At 45.4% G+C, this 9,766-nt stretch overlaps 1 long non-coding RNA gene across 1 annotated transcript; it reads right to left on the minus strand.

Annotated features, from left to right (window-relative positions):
- Positions 1-891: 891 nt before the first annotated feature.
- LOC142602289 (uncharacterized) lies at positions 892-9,278 on the minus strand. The gene is made up of 3 exons (XR_012835954.1): positions 9,155-9,278; positions 7,931-8,103; positions 892-991 (listed from the first exon to the last, which is right to left on the minus strand). It is a non-coding gene; the product is annotated as an uncharacterized LOC142602289 (long non-coding RNA).
- Between the last annotated feature and the right edge of the window lie 488 nt (positions 9,279-9,766).

A 9,766-nucleotide genomic window follows, 5' to 3' on the forward strand; every position in this document is an offset into this window, starting at 1 on the left:
CTGATACATGAAAGCTGATGCAAGGGAGAAGGTTGACTATTTGAAGTGTTGGCATCTGAAGTGTCATATCATGTCTGGTACAGAAAAAAAAAAGAAAATGAGTTCTCTAAACCAGACTCCTAGAGGTGAGAAAGCTTATCAAGAGACAACTTTGTAAAGAAGCACTGCTGAATGCTTCCAAGTGATGTAGAAGGGCCATGGATAACCGGGATACAACTCGCTGCTGTCTGAGCCTCACACAGTCTGCCTCTGAGCAGCAAGAAGTCACAGAAACAGAAAGCATCGTTTGAACTAAGCACACGATATTTAGAAATGACACAGTGGAAAGAGTGTATCAGCTGGTAGGCAGGGTGGATGGAAATGTTGTTAGGGACATCATCCGCAAGAGAGTGCTTTACTCACGTATTACCTCTTCCCTATTCCAGTCAGGGAGTCAGTCAGTCATGCACTCCTGCAATCACATTTAACCTTTCAGACAATCTAATTCTCTCTCTCTCCTTCCCTTTTGCCCCTAGCAATCCCCCTGCAGCTGCAGCACACTCAGGAGTGTGCTTTGAAGAATTTGGAAGCTCAGTTTGGGCAGCATGGGTCTGATTTCCAGCATCAGCAGCAAAAGAAATTGGTCTCAAGCCATGACTTTGGAAAAGACTCAAACTTTTTATTCTTCTGATTCACATGAAGCTTAAAACCTTTACTCACACAAATTTCTGGCTTTGCTCGAGTCCTTCTCGTCTCCTGACCCTTACCACAACACCTCATCCTTGCAAAATACATTCTCTTCATCAGAGCTCTGACCTTAATACATTTACCTGTGCAATCCAGCAGGTAGAACAGCAGTGCTGGTATGCTGTGAATGCTTCCAGTTTTCTGTTTACCACCATTCTCTCATTATCAGCCTCCTACAACAGATGGACTGTAATTTCATAGGCACAAGAAGATTCAATAACTGGGTGGGAGAGGCAGGAAGGGCTGCTGCTTCAGTAGCAAGAACCTGGAGGGAAAAAAAATAAATTTTGGAAGAAATATCGAGACCTGTGTTTAAGCACCAGCCCAATATCAGGTATGAATATAGCTGCTGAGAGCAGAATTCAGACTGCCTTCTGGTGCCAATTCTGCCTTTTTTCCAGGGAAATGGGTTCCACGAGATGCAGCTAAAGAAGTGATAAATCTCTATTTCAAGCTACTATGTTCCTTCTGTTGGGACAGCACCCATTTTGATAACATTAGCCACAGCACTCTCTAGTAAAGGTCCCTAACAGCATTTCCATCCATCCTGCCAGTCAGCTAACATATACTCTCTCCAACTTTGCAAATGATCATGAGGGAAACTGAAATGAATTTCATCCTTTCATTGCTTGCATCCCACTGGAAAAGTCACAGTGCAACCCTTTTTAGGCTTCTTCAAAGGGCAAATAAATAACAACTAAAAATCATCCAAGCAAAATAAGGAATGAAAAATTCTTTAGGTTTTGACAGTCATCAGCTTTCAAACTCACCACAGTGGAAATGCTGTGGTGTTATGCACACCCTTCTCCCACCCTTCACATGCCTAAAATGATACATATGGGACACTTCCATCATATTGCTCCAAGGCTGAAGAATATACAGGCACTGAAGCCACACCTGTGTTATTTAGCTAAATCCACACAGTCCTTCACAGGCAAGCCTGTGATTGCTTTTCCTGCATGCATAATCCATTCAGCACAAGACAAACCTAAAATGAAGCTCATGAACTTCATGGCTTGAGCACAGCATTGCTGCTGACCAAATGAAGGAATTTCTGGTTTCACACTTGCTTTTTCTCCTGCCTCTTGGACAGGCTTGTCTGCAAAGGATCATATCAATGTATCTTTAGTCAGTCAAACTGGAAACAACATCAACTAATCTAGCAAAGTGAGCACATGATAATCTGCAGAGTGGCAGACATTTGAATTGCCAAACACCTGCACGCCCCTAAATCCAGGACTCTTCTCCGGGAAGGCTCCCTCCTTGTGCACCAGGTTTCTTCTTGTTTGCATTGTACACTGTTTCAAAAACTCCTTGAAAGGGAAATTAGAAAATGAGAAATTAGAAATAAGTTCATTGCAGAACAGAATCCTAGAGGAGGAGTATCTTCAGTACAACATGTACACACCTATACTCTGAGCAATTAATTTCTTTTCCTTTCATCTGCATCATAAGAGAAGTCACAAGAAAGCAAACTGAGATGAAACATTATTCTTGCAATGTGGGAAGCCATGAGGTTGAAAATGTAGTGGGGAAACTGCCCCTTTGCTTTGAGCATCGTTGTGAGTTGGCAAAATATTTTCAATCCTTAATGGCTAAGCTTTAAAAAGCTCTTCTGAAAACAAAAACATGGCAAAACATATAAAAGACAAGGAGAGCAAGAAACTCTCCGGCACACAGCAAGCTCTGTTCCCGTGTTCCAAGCAGCAACCCATCAAGAGATGTCACTCTCTGGAGAAGAAAGCGTGGCACTGCCTCCTGGCACTGCTAGCATGGCTTGTGGCTGAGTGACAGGCAGCTGTGCCGGCCCTGAGCCAGCCGGGATGAGTCCTCCCTCCAAAAGCCTCAGCATAGCAGCTTGCTTTTTTTAAAGGGAAAAAACCCCAAAGCATGCAGAGTTATGGACACATCCAAGGTATGAAATAGCATTCTCTAAGGTCAGGTGTGCACCCAAGCCTGCATTTCTGCAGTGTTTCAGTCAGGGGGACAGTGAGGTCTAGCCTCAGCAGAGCTGTACGAGGGTCACCTGGGAAAAGCCCTGCTGATCTGTTTTCTATTTGTGCTGTGCGTAAACTTCAGGGGCGCACACAGCAGCACCAAGCGCAGCACCACAGCCGCAGAAGAGACGCAGAAGAGACCTGCCTGTTGAGATCCCCACCAGCTACAAAGATTTGTTACCACAGTTTCTAGCATGCTTATGTTAATGACTGATTAACGCTGCAGTCCCTGTTCAGTCATAAAACTGTCAACACAATTAAACATGTGTCAGAAAGGACGATCTGACCACCTCCATCCTCTACATTTGAGGTAACTCCAAGCCCAGCTTCACTCCAAGCAGCCCTCAGCTGCGTTTGGGGCATACCAAACACTGGACGTCTTTGCAAAGAGCCATTCTGAACATCTGAACCATGACAAAAAGAGTTCAACAGAAGTTCACAGCTTATTAGCCTCTGGAGTATTCAACAAGAGACAGAAATCTATAGGAAATTAGGTTGATTAGGTGGCATTACACATTTACAGGGGGCAGGATTTAAAGTAGTATATTTAGAAGCTGTCTCAGGGCTTCTGTGTACTGACACTGTCAATTACAGCTATTACTAGCACAGGGACTGTGTGAGGTGATGCTAATGAATACCTGCCTCTTCTAGGGGTGTGACTCACTGACTCTACCTGCAGGAGGGAAGAGCGGCTGTAAGAGGCTCTGTAAGCTACAGGAAGAGTTTTAGGAATCCAGTTGCAAGGAAACATTTTGGGCCAAAATGAGCCACAGATTTTACCATAGCCAGTCTCCTACTGCTTGGAGACTGGCAGTACGCTACCTGCTCCAACTTGCTTTGCATCAGAACAGGAATCTCTCCTTCCTCACCAGCTGCCTTCCCTTTTGGTTCTAAAGTCTGAAAATGCTGGCCACAGCGTTCATTAAATGGATTGATCTCTAGCCAGTTTTCCTGAAGGACATGAGAAGCTTTGAAGAAGTCCCTCCTCAGAGCCAGCCACCACCTCCCTCTCCAGTGATGGGAAGAGCCACAAAAACACAACAGTCAGCAACAAGCCTAGCAGGGGCAGGAATATAGGTGATCTCGATGGGGAATCCAGGAGGAGTGATCTTCAGAGAGCTGCAGAGAGTGATGGGTGCTCTGAGAAACAGCAGATATCTGAAACGTACCAGAACGGCAAATCTGGGACCTGATGCCACATATTTACTGATCAGAACAGATCTAGACAAATCTATTACCATAAAGGTGAATGTGGAGAATGAATATCAAGATACTGGCACAGGTGCCAAAGCACTGCTGGATCAGAACAGACCTTGCAAAGCTGCCTGGGTGTACCAATTGCTGGTGGTATAGACACTCCAGATGGAAGGTCCTTTAAAAACACGACACCCAACAGTTTCCAAAAAAAAACCCCCGACATTTGCACACTCTGAGCAACAGCAGATCCCATTATTAGGAAGGGGTAAAAGGTACCTTCATAGGGTACCAAATGAAACAATAGGGTCCTTTCAGCACCCCTCAGAGTCCTTAGATCACCTGTAAAGACTAAATTTATTGCTTAGTGTCATGAAGACCCTGGTCACTGCCACCCCAAACTGTTCACATAGCTAAGCAAACAAGTCATCAGTCACGCTTGTGCACTGCTCATCCTGTAGATGTGCAAAGGTGAACGCAGGGGTAGACAGATGTCAAATACAGAGTCAGGCTGAGCAATCAGCCATACCCACCTCATGTTTTCATTGGTGATCACGTCCAACCCTCACATTGAACTTTAAAGACAGCATTAAGGATGCAAGTGTCCTACGCAGAACTGCTTTAGTCATTACAGCAAAGCAAAGGAAATCTGACTTGATGTCAGTCCTGTCCAGGGATCAAAATGTATCAAAGTCTCAGCAAACCCTACTGTCTTCCAGATACCTCATCACCAGAATGCTTCACCCAGCTCTCAGCAGTTCCCTGTCTGGTTTTCTTTGCTCCTGCCCACAAGTAGCCCTTACTGATTTCCTCTTCTCAGAGTCTGCTCTCCAACGTCTCCTTTGTTAAGAATGAATGGATTCCCACTGCACTGGAGGTCGATATCTTATGGTCCATGAAGAAGAGAAAATGGCAAAATGTCACAGAGGATTGCTACGTGCGTTTCGCCAAAGAGTTCTGGCCTGATGCACAGAACCACTGATCTCCGCTTTCCCTCCGTGCCAGGCAGAGCAGGTCTCCTCCGGCTTCTTGCTTGTGGGACAGGGGCATCTAGTGGCTGAACCCCAAAAAAGCAGGGTAAAGCCACAGCCACAAGTTGCAGCTACACTGCAATCAAGGATGTGTTGGTAGCTTAAGTGGGACGCAGCTGCTGCCGACACGGAGACAGATCGTTACAAAGCTGTTAGGCTATTAACTGCTCTACCCAGGCTAACATTTCACAAAGCAAAATATAAACACACAGTATCAGGCACACCAGCTCAGACAAAATCCTCCAATACTAGTGTTCATGTCAGATCCCCAGGGAACAGTATACTAGCAAACACATGCAGCAACACCCCCTAACAGTCTCATACCTCCCAGAAGTCGGTGGCTCAGGCACATCCCATGCACAAGCACATTGGTATCTTTTTACTTGACAACCCTGTCACAGCTTAACTATATGAATAATCTCTTTCACCTTTGAATGCCGCTCCAGTTATTTCAGTTGATGTCTGCTAGCTTTGAAAGCCACTGTGTCACCTTCCCCTGTTCACATTTGTGACACTGTTCAAGACTTTATGCATCTACTACACCCTCTTTAGATGTCTCTTTTCCAGCCTAAGTAGTCCTAGCCTGGCTACTTAGTCCTTGCACATAAGCCATTCCACATAAGCCATTCCATATAGTTGATGAGCTTTTTTTTGGCCTACTTAGTTCTAGAACTTGTACCCCTTCTAGTTCTGCTATCTTGTTTGAGATGCGATCAGAACTGAACATGGTATTTGACATGCAAGTGAGCCATGCACATATATAACAGTATTCTCAGTTTTGTGCTCTTTTCCCTTCCTAGTAACAACTGACTAGGAAGGGAAACGGCTAACAACTAACAACTTCTTTCACCTGCTACGGAGCAGTGAGCTGGTGTTTTCACAGAACCACCTACCACATCTCTGAGATCTCTTTTCTGAATGGGAATTGTTAGCTCAAAGCTCATCACTGTGTGTGTACGTAGAGTCAGGACTGGTTTTAGTTGACTACTTTGCTTAACATCTGGCCACAACAAATGCAGGCAGGATATAAGCAAGCTGTGGCCCAGATATACTATCAATATAATTGACTAGTTTAGTTCAGCTTCTGTGACCAATACTCAGACTTTGATCTCTTCATAGAAGCTGCTAAAAGAAAAATAATCAATGCCATCTGCAATCACGCTTACTATGGATTGGAAAAAAAGAATCTAATAAAATAAGATGCTTTTTTCCCCCTTCTGGATATCCTTCTAAAATGAAAAATTTCACCATCATAATGCCAGGATATAACACTTGCTTTACCTTTCAAGAACAAGTCTGCTTAGCTTCAGAATGGCACTAAGATCTTCAATCTCTTAATGCACGTTTGAATTTTTATTGAGATCAAATACAGTGAGACATGGGCCTATTATTAAAAAATAGCAAAGTTTCTAGAATTATCACTGTTTTATACATAGCATTACAGCTGAAACAACATCTGATATTCAAAATTGTTATTTTGAAAGAGGAAAAGTACATCTTTGACTTTGATCTTTCATATGTCTTAGGACGCTTTGGACATCAATCCTAAATATGTAGTATCTTTAGCCACGCTGCTGCTGAATAAATAATGTGTAAGAGAGGCTAAAAACACAGCTGGGAAGCTTCTTGCTTTTACTCTGTACTGCCTGAAGCTTGAACACAAAGAAGCAAACACAAAAAAGAAACAAACCAGAAATGGGGAGATAAATGCCACAACTCGCATTACATTTCTTAACTGTCCATAAAATTTCGTATTTCAGTAGTTCTATGAACACAGACACATCCCTGCGGTGATGTTTCAGCAGGTGAAACCTCTCCCACCACCCAAGTGCTTTGTCTGTACAGCTTTTCCAGGACATTCCCACAGTGACTATGACCATGCTCTGTGGAGTGCTTCCACACAGAGCCTCCCAAATCCCCTTTTATATGCAACGAGGCCACGAAGGACACCTTATCCTTCCTCACTGCACCCCTTCACATACAGCATGCAGTTGCAAAGGCAGGACAAGCAACCCTCACATTTATTATTACGGGATTACCATGTCAAGCCCATATGGTCCACAGCATGGAGGCCACTGTCTGAGGTTGAACTGACCCTGAGAGGAGGCTATGCAGAGGGGTAGATGCCAAACCACCATTTTGGAAAGGCCACTTGCAAGTCCACACCTACACTGCCCAATTTGGCATCTACTGATTGGAGATTAGCAGTAGGTGAGATTACAGAACTGATGGATGCCTACAGCCAGTGAAGGGCAGTGACCCCAGGAGGGGGCATCTCCTCTCAGGTAGGAGCCTTTCAGCAAGTCCTCAGGCAGGATGCCAAGTAGTCTGTAGGCAGCTGTAACATCTGGCAGAGATTTGATATTCACATCTTCACTGGAATGAGGAAGGAGCAGACATGCAGGCATCCTAAAGCTTTCTTCAGGGAGGACTGTGAAACATGAATTTTTTCCATGTGACTACAGGACCCACAGACATGCTACCTGTCCAGTAGGGACCACCAACAGCCAGGATCCTTATGCTGCTAAAATTCAGTAAGGATCTGTATTTTAGATAATGCTGTGGAACATAAAACATTTCTTTTCTCACCAGTAGAAAGATTTTGGGACATCTTTTCAACCACTGATTGAGTCACTTCAGAAACTGATTTTTATAGGGCTAACTTCATGGTGGGACAGCCAGGAAGGCTACTGGAGTCTGTTTTCTCACCATTTTCTCCATCTACTCTGACAGCTGCTTCCACACAAAATTAGTCTCTAGATGTGTTCTAAATAGATTTGCTTTCATCACCTTTTTTTTTCAGTGAATCCAGCATGACCCTTTTCAGACAAAGCAAACAAACAAGCCCCCACCCCCAAACACCTCAGAGTGACTGGGATTGCAATGAGAACATGGAAGCTGCTTCCCTCTCAGGCTCATTTCCTTCTTTCATTCCCTATTCTACATGGGCAGGTTACTAAGGACGAATCATGAGTCACTTACTTGGGCTCCAGGTGACAGCCACTGTAAGATACTCTGGATTTATCCTGGGCAGCAACAGGTCCATCGAAGCCTAAGTGACTGCAACCATTTAGAAAGTAACATACTGAAACATAACTCCTTGGCAAGAGAAGAGACAGGATAATTTGGGAGAAGCATCTTCGCCTTGAAGTGATCTGGGGAAAAAAAAAAAAAGAAAAAAATATGAGAGGAATCAAAGACAAAAGAAAGAGACTGAACCTGAAATGATGTACCTTATGCTGGAAGTTAATACTGAACTGTGCCTGAGGGAAGGAGGGCAGTGAATATTGTTTTGACCTGCAGATGGAAGGGAAGACTATAATACAGGGCTGTGAATTTGGCTCTAAGCAGAAGACCCCATGTTATTTCTGCTGATGCTAGAGCTGCCTCTCTGAATACTAAAGCTGCACAGTCCATCTCCCCGCCTTGAATGCAAGGCAATGTTGACACAATTGAAATTCTCTAAACAAGGAACAGCTGAATGAAAAAGGAACTCAAAGTAAATATAATTGGGATTCCCTCTTTTCTGCTTGTTTCTCACTATCTCCTACAATAATTTTTTTCTTTTCTTGGAGCTCTGATTTTACAGATTGTAATAAAGAATGGACACATGGACAGAAAACCAGAATCCCTTACACAATACAATTGTCCCAAAAAACAAATGCAGCAGCCTAATGTATTCCCATGCATGTTCTCAATGACCACCAAAAGGAAAATTCCGAGAGCAGCTATTTCCCCCAAACCACTCAGCTCCTACAAGGGGCAGTGCCACTGCACTTAGACCTCTACAAGCCACCAAAAGCTTCAACCTCAGCCACATTTATTTGTGCTTCCCCAGGAGAAGCACAGGCAAGCCTGCAGAGCTAGAAGTGCTGGGAAGCCCCAAAGCTGTGCCTGTCATGCACTTCAGCAAGCCAGACCCCAGGCAGGGATGTCACAACCCATCTCAGGCCTACAGGGTCAGGCAAAGTGGAGTTGTGCACAGTGTTACACCAGGCAGAAAGGCAGCAAGGCCTGGATTCAGAAATACAGCACACAAGAACAACTTAGCCCAACGAATGCTACCCTGTGCTGGCTGCACAGGGGCACACCACCACAGGACTGCAGGGAGACCCTGTCACCAGGGCATCGCAGCTACGTGGCATTTGGGATGAAAAACAGGAGGACAAGTTACATTGCTAGGGGCTACAAGTCATAAGGACCTACCCTCCAGTCACGAGGATGCGGTGGCTCAGCTGGCACGGGCAAGACAGAGCGGCTCGGCAGAGGACAGGAAAGGAAAGCCCCTGTCACTTGTCCAAGCCTGGCTCCAACCCGGGTGAGGAACTACTGCTGCTGAAGAGGAGCAAGACTCAACACATGTTCCTTGGCCTGACCTTCTGCCACCACCTGCACACCGCACCCATGGGGCAACCAGCCCCACAGGGCTGACTGCATGGTGCCCATCCTCACAAGACCCCAAAATTCCCAGGGCCAGCTGCAAGGGGCCCCAAACCCCACAGGGCCTGCAAACCCCATAGAGCCAGCCGAACCAAACTGAACAGTGGCCATAAACCCCATGGAGCCAGCCACATGGCACCCCAAAACCCCACAGTGCCCCTAGGCCCCAGAGAGCCAGCTGCAAGGGGTCCTAAACCTCTCAGTGTTCCCCAAATCCCCCAGAGCCAGCCACAAGGGGCCCCCAAACCCTGCAGGACTCCCTACACCCCACAGGGTCTGCTGCAATGGGCTCCAAAACCCCGCAGGGCTCTTTAAGCACCACAGGGTCAGCTGTTGGGGATCCCAAACCCTACAGGACTCCCTAAACCCCACAGAGTC

Source organism: Balearica regulorum, chromosome 6 (assembly GCF_011004875.1).
Source record: "Balearica regulorum gibbericeps isolate bBalReg1 chromosome 6, bBalReg1.pri, whole genome shotgun sequence".
Lineage (NCBI taxonomy): Eukaryota > Metazoa > Chordata > Aves > Gruiformes > Gruidae > Balearica > Balearica regulorum.